The following is a 22,711-nucleotide window of genomic DNA, read 5'->3' as shown; positions in this document are numbered from 1 at the left end:
ATCACCACGCCCACCGCTAACCTTGTCGAAGTTGGAACAGGATCACAGAAGAACAGCTCACCACTTCCCACAGCAAAACTCTACCACCAACATCCACGGATGCTAGTTCCTCAGCACGCAGCCTCCTCCGATGGATCTCCAACTGTACCAACACACTGGCTTCCCTCAAAGCTCCAGGCAAGCAACACTCACAAAAAGCCAGCTGGTTCTCTCCCGCCCTTCATGATTCCAAATGCACCTTTAAACGCCTCGAAGAGATGGAGGAGCAGGAAGACCCCATAAGACCACTCAGCCTTCAAAACTGCTGTCACCGAACACTACCACCTCAGAACAACAAAGTGGCCCTACAAGAAAGGATTAACACCAACGTGCTCAAGAGCAAAGAACTCTTCGCCGTGGTCAAAGAATTCACCAAACCCAGGACAGCAACAGCAGACATCCCACCCTCCCAAGAACTCTGCTACATCCTCTGCACCTTTTACACCGCAAGATTTAGGAGAGCTATGACCGCTTTGCCAGCCTCCATACCAAAGACACTCACCCTGCCCGCATCCAGCGACACAGGACCCCCAGCAGTCCCTGCTCGGCTGGAATCCCCTCACTGCTGAGGACTATCTCAAGATTATGAAGAGCGTCCACTCTGGAGCACCCTTGGACCCCTGTCCACAACACATCTTCAACAGAGCCGGCACTTCCATTGCCCCCAAACTCTGCTGCACCATCAACTCCGCCACCTTACTGGAAGACTGGAAACATACAGAGATCAACCCCTTGCTGGACCTCAAGAACTTCAGACCCATCTCTCTGCTCCTGTTCCCAGCCAAGGTCATTTGAAGGCCACCAACTTTCCGAGTTCATCGAAACAAACCACATTCTAGACCTCTCCATATCTGGCACCTGAAGCAACCACAGCACCGAGACAGCCCTCCTCGATTGAGGTGAATCTGCAGCCCTCATCCTCGTAGACCTCTCAGCCACCTTCAATACCATCTCCCACTGCACCCTATGCACAAGACTCCACGACCCGGGCATCCACGACAAAGACTTGGAAAGGAACTGCTCCTTCTTCAAAGGCCGAACACCGAGTCAGACTACCACAGTTTCACTCTGGACCCACAGAGATCAGGTACGGAGTGCCTCAGGGCTCCTACCTGAGCCCCACTCACCAACATATACATGGCCCTGCTTACAGCCACTGTCTGGAACTGTGGACTCAACGTAGTCTCCTACGCTGATGACACAGTTGATTCTCTCCCTCACGCACGAACCCACAGTTGCCAAGAGCAACTTTCACAACAGGATGATGGCAGTCGCCACCTGGATGAAGGACTGTTCCCTCAAGCTCAACTCAGAGAAGACCGAAGTACTCCACCTGGGCTCCACCCCATCTGCCTTGGAAGACTCCTAGTGGCCTGCAGCATTTGGACCCCCCCCCCACACCCACAGACCACAAACAAAACCTCTGCATCATCATGGACTCCTCGCTCACCATGAACTGCCAAATCAACGCAGCCTTATCCTGCTTCCACACGCTACGCCTGCTCTGAAAGATCAAGTGGATCACCACTGAGTCCAGAAAGACAGTCACCCTCACACTCATCAGCAGCAGACTCTACTACGGCAACACTCTTCACCAGCATCAACCAGAAACTCCTCCAACTGTAGAACATTCAGAACGCCTCCACCAGACTCATCCTCAGCAGCACCCCCCTGTTGCAGCCACATCACTGGACACCCGAGAGATTTCCACTGGTTCCCAGTCAACAAAAGAATCAACTTCAAGCTCCCTACTGATGCCTACAAAGTGCTACATGATGTGGGACCTGTGCACCTAAACAGCCTCTCATTCCATGCTCTCGCCAGATACTTCTGCTACACCCAACTGGCCCTGTCCACTATCCCACGCATCTGCAAGACCAAGGCCAGAGGAAGATCCATCTCCCACCTCACAGCAAAGACATGGAACACCCTGCCTCTCCACCTTAGGCAACCACTGTCACTGCCTCAATTCAGGAAGGAACAAAACACCTGGCGGTTCGACTGAACCACAGTGCCTTCAATGGATCAGCTCCTCCCTCCACCAGCACCTTGAGACCCTTACGGGTGAGTAGTCACAATTTACAAGATACCTGATTGATTGAATGAGCCAGTGGCCCTTGTTCGATTTGGCCTTTCTTCCTTGCCTTGCAGTGGGCACCAGATGCTGTTTTGGCGCCCTGCACCCGGCCACCCCTGTGCTGCTGGTGGTGTAGTGTTGGTGCTGCTTTGGACCCCGTCCAGTGCTTGCTTCAACCTCCAGAGACTAGCCTCCCAAGCTGCTGCGAATTACCTGTAAGCAGCTTCTGCCCGATTGCCCCAATCCACATTGATTTGTATTGGGAACCCAACCTCAAACTTGTACCCGGCCGCCCCTGTGCCGCTGTTGGTGCACTGTTGGTGCTGAACTGAAGCTTGCCCAATATTGATCTTGTATGTCGATGTTATCTCTGTGTATGCTGAATGTTTTCTTCCTCCCATAGGTTACCATTGCAAAGTCTGAAAATTGCACTGTCCATTTCTTTTTAAACCACGTATTTTTGTTGAAAAGCGTATTTACTTATGACGAATCTCTGTGGGTCTGCATAATCTAACCAAGTAATATTTTTATAAGTTGGTCTCTGATTTATTCATTGAGTGTTTCTCATTTATTACCCACTGTGTGTACAACAAATTCTGAACACTGCCCTCTAATAACCCTAACTGCTTGCCCACACTACCACATAAGAGCATTAGTATTATCTACTTTATCCTCAGTAAAGCCTCTGGGGATCCACTTGACTCTGCACACTAAACCTCATTCTGGTATAGTATAGAAAGCCAGCTTCCTACGGTCATTTTCCATTTCACCAGGACTACACTCGAGCAATACTTTCTGCGTGCACCTCTTTCTCATCATATCTGGAGGCCCATGTACATTGAAAAGGAGCCATCATGTAGGCATCTTTAGTTATTACTTTTGATTGTTAAGAACAAAGCAGAATGTAATTGTATTCCACATTCATGGAAACTTGCAGATAGCATTTTGCCTACCTTCACTGTTACTAGTCCTTCAGAAAACCACCCCTTTGCCTGCAGTGTAATTGGAGAGATTTCCCATACTAGGAATCGTGGCAGAATTATAGTTTTATTTTATCTACGTTTACTGTAAAATGTCAGAACCCTGACAGATTCCCTAATCCCCTTTTTACTGACTGTTTTATAAATTCTATGGCAGGAACGGAGGCTTCGTATTATGCTTTTTTTCTATACTTGAGAAATTACAGCATCCAGTGAAATGCACATAAACTCAAAACTACACTTCGTATGAAACCCAGTAGTCCATTCTCTCCACCAATCATCGGGGTCATGTATTGCTATATATGAGAGTTGTCACCATAGTTCCTCCTTTTTGTTTGCTGCTGCAGCAGCTGAGTTGTCATATTTATTTTCTCTTCTCCATTACATTGATCGCATTGTCTGTGCTGTGAGATTCTTACTTTTGAACATTGACAATGGCACTATCGTGCTCACGAGGGCTGTGACACCCAGTCATCTATACCATTGCTGGGAAGCAGGTTGAGCACTTCATGCTTTCGGGCCAGTCCTCTTTTGCCTGCAACACTGGTGCATGCGTCGATAGCTGATACGGCGGCGTGTCTTCCAGTCAGCTCCTCGTGCCACCCCTGACAAGAGACTGAGCTCCAGGTCCTGGTGAATGCCCGATGGGGGCGAAAAAGCAGATAAAGACTCTGCCTCAAGAGTTGGGTGACTCCCCCCACTTTTGATAAATTTGAGCAACTGACCAGGGCAGTGAATTGCCCTCTGAGTGTCTCTTTGAGACTATATTCACCCTTCACAGGGCTACTCTCCCACTAGAACTACTTCCACCCCTCTAGATCTGCAGGATGGCGAATTAAATCTATGAGGGTGATGATTATATGGAATATGCTAAAATCCCCTTTGAAGTGTGGGATTCCGTGAACTGGGCCTTGATTAAGGCCTTGCAGCCATTTACTCATGGGCATCATGAGTTGGTACGGCCCTCTGGGGATCTTTTTACACATTGTGACTTTGCATGATTCAGACCTTGGCCAGGGTACTTTCTCTAAAGGCTCCTCTGCCGAGTTCCTTTCTTACATGGTGGACTCTGACCTGCGGGACCACAGGTATGGAAGTACAGACTCAATTGACCCTAAAAGGTTTTCCAAGAGCTCCACTTTCACAGCGTAGGCATCTTCATATTAATATCCCTAACCCCCTCCTTCAGGTGCAGAGACCATCCAAGAAGATTTAGAACAAAACCAAGCTAAAAGTGTGTCACGTGGGACTGCAACTTCCATCCAACAAGAACTTACTATTTGATTCCCTGGAAATACATCCTTCCTCTACTAAATGGGTGCCCTGCTTAGAGTTGGCCCATTATGTACAAGATTATCTTCGCCAAGGTTTTGAGAGTGGTGCGCACCACTTTAAGGTCCGAATGTCCATGACCCTCCCTTTTGGACAAAGTGGCAAACACACCTGAACTTGATCCTAATATGGCCACTTTCCTCTAATCTAGGAAGGACCCCAAGAAGGGTTTGGATGGGGCCTGTGTGGGTGTCCGGATTAACTCTTGAACAAGTCTAGTCCCATCACCAAAATCTTGGACCTGGCTGTACAAGCAAGACATTCATTCCCAACTCGACCCTGCTGAAATCCTGGAATGGGTGCAAAGAGCATTGTGTCTATTGTGTAACGCCAACTATGCCTTATCTATGAAAGTCCTGAATTCATCCTCATGCGCATTCACCCACAACTCTCTGATCTAGCTTCCACGGACAGAAAAACAATGGTTCTGTTGGGTGAAACGATTCCTTCATACAAATAGCAAAAGTCATGCGTTACTCAAAGATATGCGAATTCTGGCATAAGCAACACACCAAACAATTTAAGTGGTAAATTGATTTTATATCCACAAGTTTTTAATATTAAAGACCGTCAAACGACAGTGATTATAATTAGTGACAAAGTGACAAATAGTGCTCAGTGACAAAGTGCGTGATATGTACAAAAATGTTTAAAAGGTTGATGATTTCTTAGTGGCCAGGAAAGCAAATAATTATAGTAGCTCTGCAAAATTAAATTAATTCGATTGGTGCAGGTTCTATGAACTGGTCCACGTATTAGTGTCGACGTTTCAACCCAGGTACTGCACTACTGGGAGGTCAGCGCGGGTCTTCATCAGGACTTAGACGGGGGATGACGGCCTGTAACTGATGAGATGGCTTAAACAGGTGTGCTAGCAAAAACAGCGGGTAATTTAACCAACTGAGGGGTGGCAGGACACTCACCTAAGCGTGGTTCAAGTCCAAATATGGACTGAACCTTTCAGAGCAATGCACATCTCTGGGTAGAACTTCAAAATCAGGGCCTGTGGATAATACAAATAAAGTATGGATCAGATTATTGTACGGACTTGATTGTACTTCTCAATCTATGAGCATGAAAAAAGAGCGGCAAACAACTGCTCACCTATATGGAGTACTTGCGGTTGACTCATACGCAATAGATCTCCGGATGATGTTTCAAATGTAGGTTACTGGGTCTGTGAATAATTCCCATTAAATAGAATTAGTGTGGAATTCGCCCCGTGTGTCTGCTCCCCAATATATATGAAAGAAGGTGATGGTATTGGCTCACCTAAGCGGAATGACTCTCCCCTCGACCTATCTGTTCGAGCTGCACTTGGAGAATGACATGTGCAACCGGCGAATTTCCGATGTAGTCTGTGGGTAATTAATATACGTTAGAAGCGAAACTAACGATTAAGAATGGGCGAAGTAACAATTTATTTATGGCGACCGCGTCTCACCTTCATTCGAATGCGGTAAATCAGTCAGCCAAATGTCTGTTATGAGCGTTTCATAGGGTCTATCTGTGGAAAATTGAAGGACGATTTAGATGGCTAATGTGAAACAGAAAGATTAAAAACTACAATCGGGAGATTCTCGTTTGTTACCTTAATCCATGATATGGACGGCAGGCAAACGTCCTGGCTCGTCTGTGCGGTTAAGCAGCAACACGCGAATGGAGTCTGTAGATGTAGCGAACGGCTACGTGCGCGTGTACGTCGAATGTTGCTGGTTGCTAAGCAACGAGTGGGGCAAGCGCCGGGGAACGTCTAATGTCATAGGTTGTAGCCACGGACAGCATGTCAATCGGAGGAAGGGGCGTGTAAAACGAACTATGCGTTCTGCATTTGCCGTGAATGAGAATACTATTCAGTAAGAATAATCCTATCCATGCACAGATACATACTGTGTTTCGCCATGTTCGGATACATGAGCATTGCAATTAACGCATGTGATGTGTCATATCATTAAAGACACTTGTTAAAAAACATTTGGGAAAGCAGTTACGGAAACAAAGTTATGCGTAAATACATCGCAGTAATACTTCTTAGTAGCAATTCATTAATAGATGGATAATTAATAAACACTGCATGATTCAGGTTACATAGATTAACAAAATAGGATATACAATGTTAAGCTAAATGAATACTATATAAATACTGTATTTTCAATGCATGATCATGAGCAACTCCCAACTCAGTATTTCTATTAAAGATATCCTATCAATGCACAGATACATAATGTGTTTCGCCAAGTTCGGATACATGAGCATTGCAATTAACGCATGTGATGTGTCATATCATCAAGAACAGTTTTTAAAAAACTTTTGAGAAAGCAGTTACGGAAACATAGTTATGCGTAAATACATCACAGAAATACTTATTAGTAACAATTCATTATTAGATAGATAATTAATGAACACTGCATGATTCAGGTTACATAGATTAACAAAATGGATATACAATGTTAAGCTAAATGAATACTGTATGAATACTGTATATTCAATGCATGATCATGAGCAACTCTCAGAATGGATGGGGTGCTTGGACAGGCTGCGTAGCTCATAGGTCTAAGCTATACCTAAGCGCCATGAGTAGCATATGGGTATAGACAGAGCACTGGGGAAGTTTACAGCTCATAGGTCTAAGCTATACCTAAGCGCCATGAGCAGCATATGCGTATAGACAGAGCATTGGGGAAGTTTACAGTTGGCCCATCTGTTTGGATGTCTCCATCTCGTTTAACCCATTTTGGACTGAGTTAAGCAGATGGATCCATCTACATTCTTTGTAGTTAAGGGTCTTGGCGACAGAACCTCCTCTCGCATTGGGGATGATCTTTTCTAGTATCCACCATGCAAGACTGGTGGGAGAGTGTTGGAGTGTCGTGAAGTGTTCGACTAAGGGGGCTCCATGTACCTTGCATCTTATTCTGCTCACGTGTTGCAAAATTCTGACTTTAGCTTTCTGCGTCGTTTGACCAACATAAATGAGGTCACAAGGACACTTGATGGCGTATATGATATTTGTGCTATTGCAATTAGTAAAGTGGGAAAGTTTGTGTGTTTTGTCAGTGTAAACAAATGTTGTCCTTCCTGGCATAAATCACAAGCCTTGCAATGTCCACATTTGTGGTGTCCAGTTATGGCTGGGAGACCAAAGTGGCTCCTAAGATCTGGTGGCTTGGGTGTTTCCAAAAGGGCATTTACCACTGCATCTTTAATGTTTTTGCCCCTTTTAAAGGCAAAAATAGGATCTTGCGTTGTTTGTAGCTCACTGGAAATCAAATTCTAATACTTCTTCACCACTTTTTTTATTTCATTGCTTTTGGTATTGAATGTGTTGACACCGACTAACTTGTCTGTCTCCAATTGTTTTTGATTCATCTCGAGCAGTTGTTCCCGGGGACAATACCAAGCCCGCTTTCTTGCCCTTTTCAGCAGGCCAGTTGGGTACCCCCTCTGTTTGAGACTGACAGTGAGTATCTCCGATTCCTGAAAGAAATCCGTCCTTCTCGTGCAGTTCCTTCTAAGTCTGAGATATTGTCCGTAAGGTAGGTTATCTCTCAGACTTCGTGGATGGTGTGACTCGTATTTCAGTAAAGAGTTTTCTTTCCATCGGTTTGCGATACAGATCACAGTATAGCAATCCATCTTCTACGCGAAATGTCAAATCTAGGAAGTCAATGGCATCCTCATTATATGACATGGTGAACTTGATGTCATTGGATCTCATGTTCAACCAGTTGAAGAATTGCTTGAGTTCTTCTTCACTCCCAGACCAGATCATTATCACATCATCGATGTAACGCTTCCAAACAGCAATAGAATTAAGGTATGGATTGTCATAATTGTACAGGTGTTCCTCTTCATAGTAGTCCATGTATATATTCGCCAGACTAGGGGCATAGGTAGCACCCATGGCTACTCCTTTACATTGGTAATAGAATTGTTTCTTAAATGTAAAGTAATTCTTCTTCATTGCCATCTCCAACAAAGAGATCAAGAATTCAGTTGGGATCCAATGTGGTCTCTCTCGTGTCCAGTGTGGTTCTGATGACTTCCAATGCTGTGTCTTGGGAAATAGTGTACAAAGAGGACACATCCAGAGTGACAAGGAGTTGGGTGGAAGAATCAAATGCCTGGCCTTCAAGTATTTGTATGATATGCATGGTATCTCTTACAAATGATTTGGTATCTTCCAGGTGGTTTTTCTGCCTGTTTGTGTATTTTAGGTAATGTATATATGGTGGGGATTCGAGGTTCCTTGTTAAACTCATGTTCATGCTAGCTGAGGAATCCTTCCACTAGGCCTCCCTTGGTAACTCTCTCTATCATGCGTTAATTGCAATGCTCATGTATCCGAACATGGCGAAACACAGTTTGTATCTGTGCATGGATAGGATAATTCTTACTGAATAGTATTCTCATTCACGGCAAATGCAGAACACATAGTTCGTTTTACACGCCCCTTCCTCTGATTGACATGCTGTCCGTGGCTACAACCAATGACATTAGACGTTCCCCGGTGCTTGCCCCACTCGTTGCTTAGCAACCAGCAACATTCGACGTACACGCGCACGTAGCCGTTCGCTACATCTACAGACTCCATTCGCGTGTTGCTGCTTAACCGCACAGACGAGCCAGGACGTTTGCCTGCCGTCCATATCGTGGATTAAGGTAACAAACGAGAATCTCCCGATTGTAGTTTTTAATCTTTCTGTTTCACATTAGCCATCTAAATCGTCGTCAATTTTCCACAGATAGACCCTATGAAGCGCTCATAACAGAGACGTTTGGCTGACTGATTTGCCGCATTCGAACGAAGGTGAGACGCGGTCGCCATAAATAAATTGTTGTTACTTCGCCCATTCTTAATCGTTAGTTTCGCTTCTAACGTATATTAATTACCCACAGACTACATCGGAAATTCGCCGGTTGCACAGGTCATTCTCCAAGTGCAGCTCGAACAGATAGGTCGAGGGGAGAGTCATTCCGCTTAGGTGAGCCAATACCATCACCTTCTTTCATATATATTGGAGCAGACACACGGGGCGAATTCCACACTAATTCTATTTAATGGGAATTATTCACAGACCCAGTAACCTACATTTGAAACATCATCCGGAGATCCATTGCGTATGAGTCAACCGCAAGTACTCCATATAGGTGAGCAGTTGTTTGCCGCTCTTTTTTCACGCTCATAGATTGAGAAGTACAATCAAGTCCGTACAATAATCTGATCCATACTTTATTTGTATTATCCACAGGCCCTGATTTTGAAGTTCTACCCAGAGATGTGCATTGCTCTGAAAGGTTGTCCATATTTGGACTTGAACCACGCTTAGGTGAGTGCCCTGCCACCCCTCAGTTGGTTAAATTACCCGCTGTTTTTGCTAGCACACCTGATTAAGCCATCTCATCAGTTACAGGCCGTCATCCCCCGTCTAAGTCCTGATGAAGACCCGCGCTGACCTCCCAGTAGTGCAGTACCTGGGTTGAAACGTCGACACAAATACGTGGACCAGTTCATAGAACCTGCACCAATCAAATTAATTTAATTTTGCAGAGCTACTATAATTATTTGCTTTCCTGGCCACTAAGAAATCATCAACCTTTTAAACATTTTTGTACATATCACGCACTTTGTCACTGAGCACTATTTGTCACTTTGTCACTAATTGTAATCACTTTGTCGTTTGACGGTCTTTCATATAAAAAACTTGTGGATATGAAATCAATTTAGCACTTAAATTGTTTGGTGTTTTGCTTATGCCAGAATTCGCATATCTTTGAGTAACGCATGACTTTTGCTATTTGTATGAAGGAATCGTTTCACCCAACAGAACCATTGTTTTTCTTTACGTAATACCGCCCAGGTTCTGAGGGATACTGGGTTACCCCATTGTGCAGGCACTTTAGCCAACAGGTTACTATTTGGTGACAAGTTTGTGAAAGACTTGGGCAAGTATGTCAACATTTTCTGCTTTGGATTAAGCCCAGTCATTCTTAACGTTCTTCAACAGGGGCCTTTTAGTTAGGCTGGATACTTCCAAGGCAGAGTGCCAGGCCATGGGTTCCACCAGGTTTCACGTGGATATGCGGGAATGTACCTCCAACTTACACCCCACTTGCAGCAGGGGCGGTTGAGAACTCACCCTTCATGGTGGATACAGAGGTGGAGACAGTGTTGCTAATGCCTCCTACACAGGTGAGCGTTCTCATGCCCCTCCCCCCCCACCATAACCTTTGACTGTGGGAGACTTCATTTGTTTTCTCACAATTAGTAGACTATATCACAAGAACTGGAACCATTTACAGTTTCCATCTAGAGTTTTACTCTACCCTGAGACAAGGGAGTCAACCCTTCCCTCTCCATTTGTCCCACAGAGAGCAATTTAATAGACGACTATGTTCTCTCTCTGGTGGACAAAGGGGCGGTGTCACCAACTCCCCTGCACCCGCTAGGTTTTGTCAGTATACTTTTGGTTCCCAAAAAGGATCGGGGATTCAGTTTGATTTTCAACCTCAAAGAATTCAATCTCTGGATTGTGTATTGCCACGTCAAGATGGAGGCCATACATCTGTTAGGTGATCTTTTGCAAGAGGGAGACTGGCTGGTGCACTTAGACCTCAAAGATGCATACCTAGCAGTTCCCATATTTGCCCCGCATTGAAGCTTTCTTCAATTCCAGTGGCGTCATTGGTGGTACGTGTTTACCACCATTCCATTGGGCCTGTCTTTGGCTCCTTGGTGTTTCACCAAGCTTCATTTTCCCGTATTCCAGTACCTTTGGGAATGGGAAGTTTGTCTGATCATATATTTGAATGATATCCTTGTAATGGCACAGGACAGGGAGGCAGTACTTCTTCACCTGTCAATGACAACTCTGCTCCTTCAGGATCTGAGGTTTGTCATAAATTCAGAGGAATCGGTTATGATTCAGTCTCAGATATTGAATTTTTCTGGGCTTTCAGGTGGACTTGGTCCGAACCCAACTTCTCTTAGCCTTAAGGAAATGATCATCCATGAAGGAGTTGAGGCAAACACATGCGTCTCAGACTGTATATCCTTGAGGACCCTGGCACACCTGGTGGGGCGGTTTGCTACCTCCATTCAAGCGATTTTTAATTTTATTTTTTGTTTAATTGATTTTTTTGGGGTTTTTTTCAGGTCCCCCTCATTACCTGGCCCTTGAATGGTTTAAGATTTTACAACTTCGCATGGGTTTGACTTATTCCGAACAGATAACGTTGTCCTATGATTTCAAGATGGAGATGTCTTGGTGGTTGGAACACATGGACGTCTGAGCCATATTTGCCTCAGTCGCAGAGGTTGTGATCCTATCTGACGCCATTCGGTGGTGTTGGAGAGCCTGTTGTGGCTCTGTAGAGAATTGGGCAGATTGTCCCTGGAGGAACTTTCCCTTCCTATCAACGGTCTTGAATTGCTGGATGGATCCTTTGCAGTCCGTACCTTGTCACTGCTCAAAACTAGTATTCTATTGTGGATGGACTGTGTATTGGCCGTCCGATATATCAATCGGTTGGGCAGGCCGAAGTCTCGTCTTCTGGTGGAGATTCCCCAATCTTTTGGCACTATTGCCTCCAGAATCACATCTTGGTGACGGCTGAGTGCATTCTGGCCAGATCCAATGTGGTAGCAGATTAGAACTCCTGGCTTCTTTGCGATTCTAGCGATTGGAGATTGCATCCTCTAGTTTTTCATCTCTTGAACCTGCACCTGGCTCCTTTTACAATGAATCTTTTTGCCTTCTGCCTGAATCCACGACATCTCTTCTACAGTTGGGAGACCGACTCATCGAGCACTGAGCTTGTGTGCCTTTCTCCAAGACTGATCGGGTCTGTTGTATGCCTTTCCTCCTTTTTCGATCCGGAGGGTTCTATCGCAGGTGAGCAGACAGGCAGTGGAATTGATTCTGGTAACACCTTGTTGGAAAGCCCAGTCATGGTTTCCAGTGGCTATGGAACTATACTGCACCCTTCTGATTCGACAGCAGCCCTGCCTAGACCTTCTTGCTGATCCTGCGGGCCTTCCTCATCCTCTGACTCAGGGACTCTTGTGCCTCATGGTGTGGAGACTTTCAGGCGATGTTGGCAAATGCCAGTCTCATGGCGTGGAGACTTTCAGGCGACGTTGGCAAATGCCAGGAGTTTTGCCATTCTTCTTTTTCCAATCTTGGGCTCCCTCTAAAGACTAGTACAATGGATCCACCTGGTATGGCTGGGTTTCTTGGTGCAATTAACTCAATGTGGAGCCCAAGGGATCCGGAACCCATATCATTGTGAATATTCTTTCAGACCTTGCTACTCAAGGCTTGGCATATAGGACAGTAAATTTCTGTTCAGCCATATCGGCAGGTCATCCACCCTTGGATGGTAAACCTGTAGAGAAACACCCTCTCATTTGTAAGGTTCTGAGGGGTATCAAGCGGGTACGTCCTCTGCAACACAAGTATATGTAGAAGTAGTCTTGCATTTCCGCAAAGCATGGCCATCTAACGAATACCTTTCACGTAAGCAGTTGTCAGCAGAACTTACTCCTGTGTCTTATTTCCTGCAGCTGGGTTTCGGACCTTTGAGCCTTTGATGTAGCAGGTAGTGTTTACTCCCTCACGGGTGTACTTTTCCATTTCAAATCATACTGAAACTAACTCAGTGCATTGTTTATCCTGCCAACTTATGTGTGGTTAAATGTTTGAAATCTTATGAAGAATGTACTGTACTGAACTGATTGTACTGGGCCACTTCCGCAATTTTGGCACGTTGGGTCAGATGCATTTTGGCTGAAGATGGGGTTCATGTTTCCAGTTTCGGAGCACATTCTGTGCGTAGGACTATGGCTTCCAAAGCTTTTTACACCGGTTCTCGTCTTGAAGACATTATGGCTGCGCAGGATTTGTCTTCTGATTCCACTTTTAAGGTGACTTACCTTAAACCTGTGGTAGATGTTGCATCGACTATTGTGACACAACTTTAAACCAGCATAATCCAAGACCTCCGTTCCCGTCATAGAATAATATTTCTAGTTATCACGTCATCCCACCCAGGAGTTTCATACTGAAGTTGTCTGATTTATGTTACTGTTAACACTGTTGTTTTTTTTTCTTCCCTTGATAGATAATCTATAATTTGCTAGATGCCGTGCTACAGCTGCTGTGTTCTTTTCAGAAACAGATGCTAAATCTGCCTAAAGCGGTTGCAGTTGGTGATGATTGTTCGCTGTAAAGGTTTCCCTTCGTCTGTTGGATTTGGTTCTTGTGGTGTGGGGAAAAGTTGCTGTTCAATGATGGTTCTTGATGGATTCCGATTAGAAGACTTTTTTGAAAACTACTCGCCAAAAGAGGAGGTGACTTTCTCATATATAACATTACATGACCCTAATGATTGGTGGAGAGAGTGGACTACAGGGGTTAATGGGAAGTGTAGTTTTGAGTTTATTTGGATTTCATTGGCTGCTGTAATTTCTGAAGGCGCATTTGATTTGCAGGTCCTGGGCTCACACGGTGCACATTACTAGGGACATACCAGTAAATCAAATATGCCAATCATGGATACCCAATCACAATTTACACAGAGAGCATATGCACTTTAGCACTGATTAGCAGTGGTAAAGTGCCCAGAGTCCTAATACCAACAAAAACAGAAAAATAGGAGACAAAAGGCAAAAAGTCTGAGGTTAAACCAGCAAAAAGGGCCAGGTTTAACAATTATGTTTGGTTGTTAGGCCACAGTCCACATTGGTCCCACGGTCCAATGGACTAGTTGTGGTCAGCATTTTTTTACTGAAGGACTAGGATTTGAGAAGTATTCCCAATAGAACAATGAATTGCTGTTGTGGGACACTCTGCATACGAGGTAGCAGAGACAATTGGCACTGCAAACCCCAGGAGCACTCATGCCCGTAGGCACTTTCCGTGATACACTCCCCCTGACACCACTACAAATTGCGGTAAGCTTCCAGGAGCACTCTATTACTGAAGATAAACTTATATCTGATAATTTGTAGTAGGGTTGAAACAGTTAAAATCCTCTTAAACCCATTGTATGAACACATGGATGCAATTGAGGCTAGCCTGGGTAGTTTGTCTAAATGCAGTAAGGCATTACCACTCGCAGCACTACCTCCTCTCTTACATTTGAGTTCTGTCAACACCTTAGGAGGGAAGAAACAGGGACTGCTAGCCAACTGGAACAGCAGGTTTAGAATCTCATGAGATTGCACTAGGGTTAGGCATGCCCAGCAGGATGCGTTAGATGGGTTATCTCGACCACAGTGGGGTGGGAGCAGTCTGTTCATAACAGTACTGTTGCAAATTTGGCCAGTGTGAGTTCAGGTACCCGAGAGGGGCAGAATCCAGAGTTAGATGAACATGCTGGTTGTTTCACTAGATTGCACCTCCCACCTGAAGAGGTGCCCTTAGTGGCTTTTTTAGTGAGCGTGCCACCCTTGAAGGAAGAGTTGATGGTGTCAACCCCAGAATTAATGCGCAAAGTATAATTTTGGACTGATGATGCACTGGAAAATGTCCCTGCCAATTACCCTATATAATTGTGGCTAGAAGAGTAGGATGGGTTGGGCACAAAGAGAAACCCATTGAAGGGGACTGTGTGATGATCAACCTGAGACATCCTGGGGTCACCCCAGATTTATTGCAAAGCAGAATACATAGCCACCGATCAATTGCAGAAATTGATTGTTGCACTCTGGGTAGGGTGAGTCCTGATGTGCTGGCGGACAAACGTTCTAGGCCTATTTCCCCCCCCACCCCCCCCCTCATGAATAGTTTTCAGGCTCTGAGTAGGCTAGACAGTAATGATTGACTGCATCTACAACCCATTGAAGATCTGAATAAGCAGAGATGATGGTCAAGGGGCCTATGTGATGCAGGTTGGGGGTCCATCCCAACATTACTAAGATGGAATATTGCAGGGCTAAATAGTGAGGAAAATTGAGAGATGGCTGAATTTAGTTTATGGCCACAATATCTTCGCAATGCAAGAAACCTGGGCTACTGACTACTCTTTCCACCTAGATGGGTTCACTTCTTTTGTTAGTAAAGCTATGCCCTCCAATTCAGGAAGAGCCAAAGGAAGGTTGCTTACCCTAATTTCCTTAAGGATTCCATGTGCCCCTCATGCAGTAGAAACGGTATCCAGCTGTCTATTGGCAGTACAGTTGAATTTTACAAATGCCCGGCCCTGTTAATGAACTTTTATAATTCTTTTGAGCAGAGGGAAACCACTGAACTCTTATCACACCTAAGAGGTTTTCTGCAGGGGTTTGTTGAGTGCCAGTTTGTCTCCTACTTCGCGACTATCTTGGGTGATTTTAATCTCCACCTGTGCCCTCGAGGTTGCTTTACTTAGGACGAGTATAGTTGTGAAACCGTAAACAGCAGCCACTTTGAACATTCAGCTCAAGGGGAGGTTTTACGTCATTTACAGGAAGAGGCTGTCATTCTGTCATCTATTACATTATTGTATCTGTGCCCCTGGCTCATCAAGTTTCACAGATGATTAAGTAGAACAACTTTAGCAATCATAACCCTCTCCTGTTGGAACTGGAATGGGTGATGGAGGAAGTGGTCATGAAGGGGGTAGCACATAAGAATATGGAAATTAATGCAAGGATCAGGCCAGAAGGCTTAAATGGAGCAGAGTGATTCCAGACGCCTTTATTAAAAAGCATGTTACTGATAATGCACTTGAAATTAATGTATGCTTAGCCGAGGGTACTCAAAAGAAGGTAGTCTGGAAGGCATCTCAGAGGCTTTGCGAGCAGGAAGTAAAAAAATCTCACAATCCCGACCAGAGAAAACCACATGGAGGGAGAAAAATGGTTCGATGGGAAATGTACAAGGGCCCACAAAAATCTGCTGATAGCCTTAAAACAAAACCCAAAAGACAGGAGTAAGATTAGGCAAGGCATGCATGAAAGCATATAATTTGGTTGAGGTGGCACGTAGAAAAGAATTTGGAACAGGCATGAAATGATCTCTTACAGATAAGTGTGTTAAATATTAGTGCAAAGTTCTGGAGAATGTTTGCGGGGCAGGATTAAAGTTGCAGATTGCACTATTTCCCCAGAAATTTGGGTGAGGCTCTTCCAGGGCATGTATGACAAGGCACTGCCAGGATCTTAACTCCATGTTACTCCAAGAGAACATTTTACTTTAATTTTTGAGGAGGAGGGGTTTATGACGCTATTGTAACCATGTCTAGTGACAGAGTGCCGGGTCCGTATGGGGTTCCGGCAGAACTGTTCAAGACTCATCCTCTCTTCTAGGCAAAAATACTTGTGCAGGTGTTTAATGCTGCTTATCATGTAGATCTGCAATCCTGGTTGAGAACTATTTTTGTTTGTTTGATCTGTTTATTAGAGTTTCCATAATACTAGTACAGCATGTAAATAGACATAAGAATATTATAAGCGTGTCAACAAATGACTGTCCAATAGAAACATTTGAGTGAGCATAACCTTGCTAGTCAAGGGTACATTCCTGCAATGCAGGATATAGTTATCCTGTGTGGCTCTGAGTAAGAGCAAAAGATGCTTCCCAAGGAGACCAGTCCGAATATAGCCCTTGGTCAAGATCTATTAATGTCCTGATATTTAAAAAAAAACAAGCATTTGCAATGTAATTGGTCTCGCCTTCGGGACCTTTATATATATTTAGCTATGCAGCATATTAACCTGGGTGATGAAACATCTACTGTTCTTTAACATGGAGGGAAAGTAAGCACCAACCTGAGTGACACACCAGCTATGGAAACACATGGACAGAAATATTGCCTTTCAGCTGGAAATGGTATAATCCAAAGCTCTGTTTTTAATATGAAATCAGGGCCTTCAGTGGTCTTATGACTGAAAATACTAGATTTGAAAAAAATATTGTCTACGGGTTCTCGCGGAAGACAATTTCTGTGGACTGGAATCTAGAGAATGCTAAAGTGATTCTGGTATTTTACTGACCTCTGCTGGTCGTTTACTATCAAAGTTAAATTGAGGCAGTTGCCAGAAAAATAAAGTCCCTAAGCAGAAAGCAATTCTGGTATTTTACTGACCTCTACTGGTCGTTTTCTACCAAGACGGTTAAATAGCGGCAGATGAACAAGCAGAAAGCAATTCTGGTATTTTGCTGACCTCTTGTCTTAAATAGAGACAGTTGAACAGAAAAAAAAAGTCCCTAAGCGGAAGCAGACCAGTCCTAGGGCTGATCTCCAGATCCCACAAAGTACATACACATATAAGTATATACTAAAGTATATACAAGAGGTCTCGAATACTTGACCTAAAAAAGGGGGTTCAAGTGCCAAGCCCCAATGTTACCAGCCAATATCACTAATTGACTCGACTGTGAAAATCCTAGGGAGTGTATCATTGGCAAGATTGAATGAGTGGCTGGAGAAAAATGTCCTGCTTACCCTCAAATATGAATTTAGAATGGGGAAAGGGACTGCTGATCAATGTATGAATCTCCAGTTAATTATTAGCACATACACAGTGGCCAAAAGGACCAGTCTCTATCTGGCGTTCATGAATCTGACATCAGCCTTTGACAAAGTAAATAGATCCAAACTCTTGGGAGTACTCATCAAGCTGAATATAGAAACCAATATAGTACATTTCTTACTCAAGCTCCACCTGGACTTGCGGGCATCAGTAGGCTATAACACAGATGGATGTCTCTCTGCCCCAGTGAAGGTGCAAAGAGGGGTTAGACAAGGGTGCATTTTAGCTCCGTTATTGTTCACATTAACAGTTTGGGGCCAACTTTAAGTGCAGCCGGTAAAGATCTCCTCCGGGCAGGTTCCCTTCATATTCCCGCCCTTTTATATGCCGATGATGCCACATTGATAGCTAGGATACCGATGGGGCTCCAGCATTGGCTGGATAAGTTTGACTGTGTAGGGGATTTGGATCTTAACACAAATTCTTCAAAGTCCCATTCAATCATGGTGGGCCCAGGAAAGAAAGTACAGAAAAAGACTATTTGGGGGCAACATTGAAATGACTAGGGTAATGAGCTTCCCGTATTTGAGGGTCTTTTTGGTATATAGGGGTCCCCCAAAGAAAAGCTAAGAACTATATTAGCCAGAGCTGTTGGGGAAAGCTTTGATTTTGCATAAAAGGTTGGGGGCCAAGCCAGTGCAAGCCTAGCTCAATATATATCCAGCCACATGTATCCTAATGGCGAAGTATGGGTGCATCGTTTGGGGTTATAAGGACATTAGTTAGCTGCAAATAATAGAAAATAACTTCTTGGGAAGATTGTTTGCTGTCCCCTAGCGACTCCCCGCATACACGTTACATGAAATGGGCATGGACTATATTTCTGACCTTGTAGCTTTGGCCCCGTATTGCGATGGATTAGGATAGGGGTGAAACCCTGAGCAGGAGTTCAATTGGACAGAGATTGAGGATTGCCGCACCGTGGAGGGTTCTACCCGTATTCCTTGATGTAATCATATTAGGAGCATAGCATGCACTCTGGGATGCCCATATCTCTTTGAAATCCCAAAGTTCATTGTTAAGACTTAAAGGGCATAAACAAACCATTTCCTTACACATAAGTTGGTGGAGAGAGAATTGAGAAACCTTCAGTGCAGGCTCATATGCTCTTAAGAACATGCACAACATTAGAGCCTTATCTAGTGATTGTTTCTAACCCACGTAATCCGTTTTTACTGTCAAGGTTTAGGCTCAAGCTTATACATAGACTTCTGGCGGTGTTTAATGGTCATTTTAGAGTGAAGGAGATGAGCCCGTGCTCATCTGACCATTTCTCTCCACATGATAGTTTATGTTTTGCTTTTTCTGTGGGCATTATTGTATTTTAAGACAATGGTACATAGTCCCCCTGGTAAAAGGAAAACATTTTGTCCAAGTTAAGCCGGCCCTAAGGTTTTTGCAAATGCTTTCAAGTCCACTGGTATATTTTGGAGCGGCAAGTTTTTTGGCGGGTGCACTGAGAATCGGGATAAAGCTCTGTGGCTGATTTCAGATGGATATGTATTTATGGATAACTGGCATGTGACACATGTTAAAGTCGAAAGTTAATCCTGAAGCACACCCTCATAATCTTGATGCTTAATTTCATCACTATTTTCATCCGTTTAGCGTGCAGGACTCCTGTGCGCTCCGTCCCAAAAAAACGCCAAATTATCATGAATCCAAGTTCTGGCACGCTGTGTGCGTGTCAAAAGGAGTTGCACAGCAATATGCACATAAGTGAACAGTATTCACAAGTATTCCAGGATTTTGTCAAATTCATCCATTTTATTCAAATATCATCATAAGTTTAATCATCACGTCCGGGGCAAAAAGTTTCCATGTTTCAAGCGTCTTCATGCTCTGAAATTGCCCATCCGGGCCTATTCACAGGCGAGGTAGAAACTTCATTCTTTACAAGACGAGTAATTTACCCAATGCATTTCGGTCTTCACGACCTTCTTCGGTATCTATATTGTTAAAAATGTGTCAATATATTTCTTTCAACTAACAGTACAAAATGCAAATTGATTTAACTGTGCAAAGTTTGCCTCTACTCCCCTTAACCCACATTAAAAAATCCCCAAAACATTTCACCCCAAACAACAAATAGTGCTAAAGGCTTTTTCACACAATATTCGTAACCCCGTCCTTAAGATTGAAACTCCCAATCGGAATTTCCCCGTTCACATTGCGCATAATTCTATGTGCCCTCCTGGTGAACATCGCGCTACGAACCCTTAAACCTAAATAATGCTTATCAGACTAAATTTTCCCAAATGATAACCGTAACAACCTAGTGTGCTCGCACTAACCCCCTCTATACCTGCTTAAACCGCGATGGTTGCAAAGTCACATAACGTCCTTTTCTCTCCCCAACAAGCCTTCTGAACGTATCCCTCCCATCGTGGCTATTTAAACCGGCTTACACACCTGTGCTAGAAAATGCCCCACCCATCTTTAAAGTGCACTCAACCTTTGAAAACATGAGATCAATGCAAATGAAGTAAAAACGTCACCAACCTATACCCGCCCCCCTCACTCATTGGTTAACTTAAAACGTCACCAACCTTTGCCCACCCGTCCCTCTGTAAACGTAACATTTCTTAAATAATAAAAAATACAAATTAAATTGCATCCCCCAAAAAAACCTTGTTACATTGTGCGATAATTCATAGTTAGTTGACCAACGTATTTTGTAAAAGCCTCTGACGTGAAAGTGCGTTGTGGTCATTTAAATCTTTGCTCATTCTTCCAACGGGGTGCTCTAGCAGGGTTTGGAACGAAGGTAAACAATTCAAAAGTTAATCCTGAAGCACACCCTCATAATCTTTATGCTTAATTTCATCACTATTTTCATCCGTTTAGCGTGCAGGACTCCTGTGCGCTCCGTCCCAAAAAAAGCCAAATTATCATGAATCCAAGTTCTGACACGCTGTGTTCGTGTCAAAAGGAGTTGCACAGCAATATGCACATAAGTGAACAGTATTCACAAGTATTCCAGGATTTTGTCAAATTCATCCATTTTATTCAAAATATCATCATAAGTACAAAATGCAAATTGGTTTAACTGTGCAAAGTTTGCCTCAATATTCGTAATCTTAAGGACGGGGTTACGAATATTGTGTGAAAAAGCCTTTAGCACGATTTGTTGTTTGGGGTGAAATGTTTTGGGGATTTTTAATGTGGGTTAAGGGGAGTAGAGGCAAACTTTGCACAGTTAAACCAATTTGCATTTTGTACTGTTAGTTGAAAGAAATATATTGACACACATTTTTAACAATATAGATACCCCCGAAGAAGGTCGTGAAGACCGAAATGCATTGGGTAAATTACTCGTCTTGTAAAGAATGAAGTTTCTACCTCGCCTGTGAATAGGCCTGGATGGGCAATTTCAGAGCATGAAGACGCTTGAAACCTAGAAACTTTTTGCCCCTGACGTGATGATTAAACTTATGATGATATTTTGAATAAAATGGATGAATTTGACAAAATCCTGGAATACTTGTGAATACTGTTCACTTATGTGCATATTGCTGTGCAACTCCTTTTGACACGCACACGGCATGCCAGAACTTGGATATATGTTAAAGTCGGCCATATTTTATACTTTTATTTATTATTGTACCCATTTTGATGAATTTTTCATGGAGGGACCTTGTTTGTTTTATGACCTATTGTAGGCTTTTTTTTTAATGTTTTATGATTTTACGCTGCATGTTTTGATGTTGCTTACATGGCTTTAATTAGCCGAATAAAGTATTTGTTGACCGGACTTGAATTGCTGTTGCTTCCGGAGAGTATAAACTTAAAAAAAAAAAAAAAAAGTCTGAGAAATGTTTCCTCGTTTTCTAAAACCAGATATGTCTTGCGAACTACAGCTGTTGCTGCAGGTTTTGTTGTGCGCCTTCCAAAGCATTTAAAGAATTAAGCTATTCTGTCCCATGAACTATGCCTTGTCTGAGATGTAGGAAGAAGCCTCTAAAGTCTGTTTTAATATCAAAATATGACTCCAATTGAACACTCCATTTTTGCTCACATACTTATTGTCTATTAGTACCCAAGATCTTTATTGGGGTAAACTGGCACAAAATCTTACCAGTTGAATTAATATAACCTTTGTGGACCAATTGACGACAAATCGTGAAAAACTTTATTTGCATCTCTCAGCCACTTTACTGTCTCCAAGGCGTTGGAGCGTGGCAGTCCACTGAGTTTAAATTCTGGTCCAAGTCTGTAGTATGCAGACCATATATCAATAGTGCCAGGTGGGGCATTGTGAACCCCACCCCCCTACACACACATACACACACACACTTTAGCAGCTACAGCAGGGATGATTTTTTTAGGTCGAGACTGGGCAACGCATGCGCTGCGAGGCTTGCTGTATTAGTCTGGACTTGAAGACCCGCCCACTCCGTGCCCCCATATTTTTGATTGGCTTGTCATTCACTTCCGTAAATGCTGGCTTCTCATTCGTTAATAGGCTCCTTAGTCCCTCCTTAGTACCACCTTGTCTTCATTTGTAACATCCCTTGAGGACCAGCCCTTTTACTTTGGCTGTTACACAGTAGTCTTATTTACTCTGTGTACTATGTTTTTTAATGAGTTTCTCTTACTACAGGAAAGTCTATTGTGCAGTTGTGACCACCAGCTCATTTACGCACATTGAGCATGGGTTCTGTGCATGGCGTGGACAGGGGTACGTTATCTGTCTTTTCTTGCAGTGTTCTTTTTTGTGTTCTGGGGGGTGCAGCGCATTGGGCAGCAGGAGTGGGCACTGGC

The 22,711-nt window shown here is 43.7% G+C and overlaps 1 protein-coding gene across 4 annotated transcripts in view; it reads left to right on the top strand.

The window, feature by feature from the left end:
* The window catches only part of LOC146780067 (DNA topoisomerase I, mitochondrial-like), a 1,246,550-nt gene that overhangs the window by 19,085 nt on the left and 1,204,754 nt on the right, over positions 1 to 22,711 (top strand). Inside the window, exon 1 of one of the 4 annotated variants that reach the window (XM_085637971.1) lies at positions 13,758 to 13,780. The exons of the other annotated variants lie outside the window; for them this stretch is intronic. The gene's annotated coding sequence lies outside the window, so the exon portion shown is untranslated. Of the gene's footprint in view, positions 1 to 13,757; positions 13,781 to 22,711 lie in introns of those variants that run through there. 4 annotated transcript variants of the gene reach the window in all.

Source organism: Triturus cristatus, chromosome 12 (genome assembly GCF_964204655.1).
Source record: "Triturus cristatus chromosome 12, aTriCri1.1, whole genome shotgun sequence".
In the NCBI taxonomy this organism is placed as follows: Eukaryota; Metazoa; Chordata; class Amphibia; order Caudata; family Salamandridae; genus Triturus; species Triturus cristatus.
This window is presented reverse-complemented; position numbering and strand designations above follow the sequence as displayed.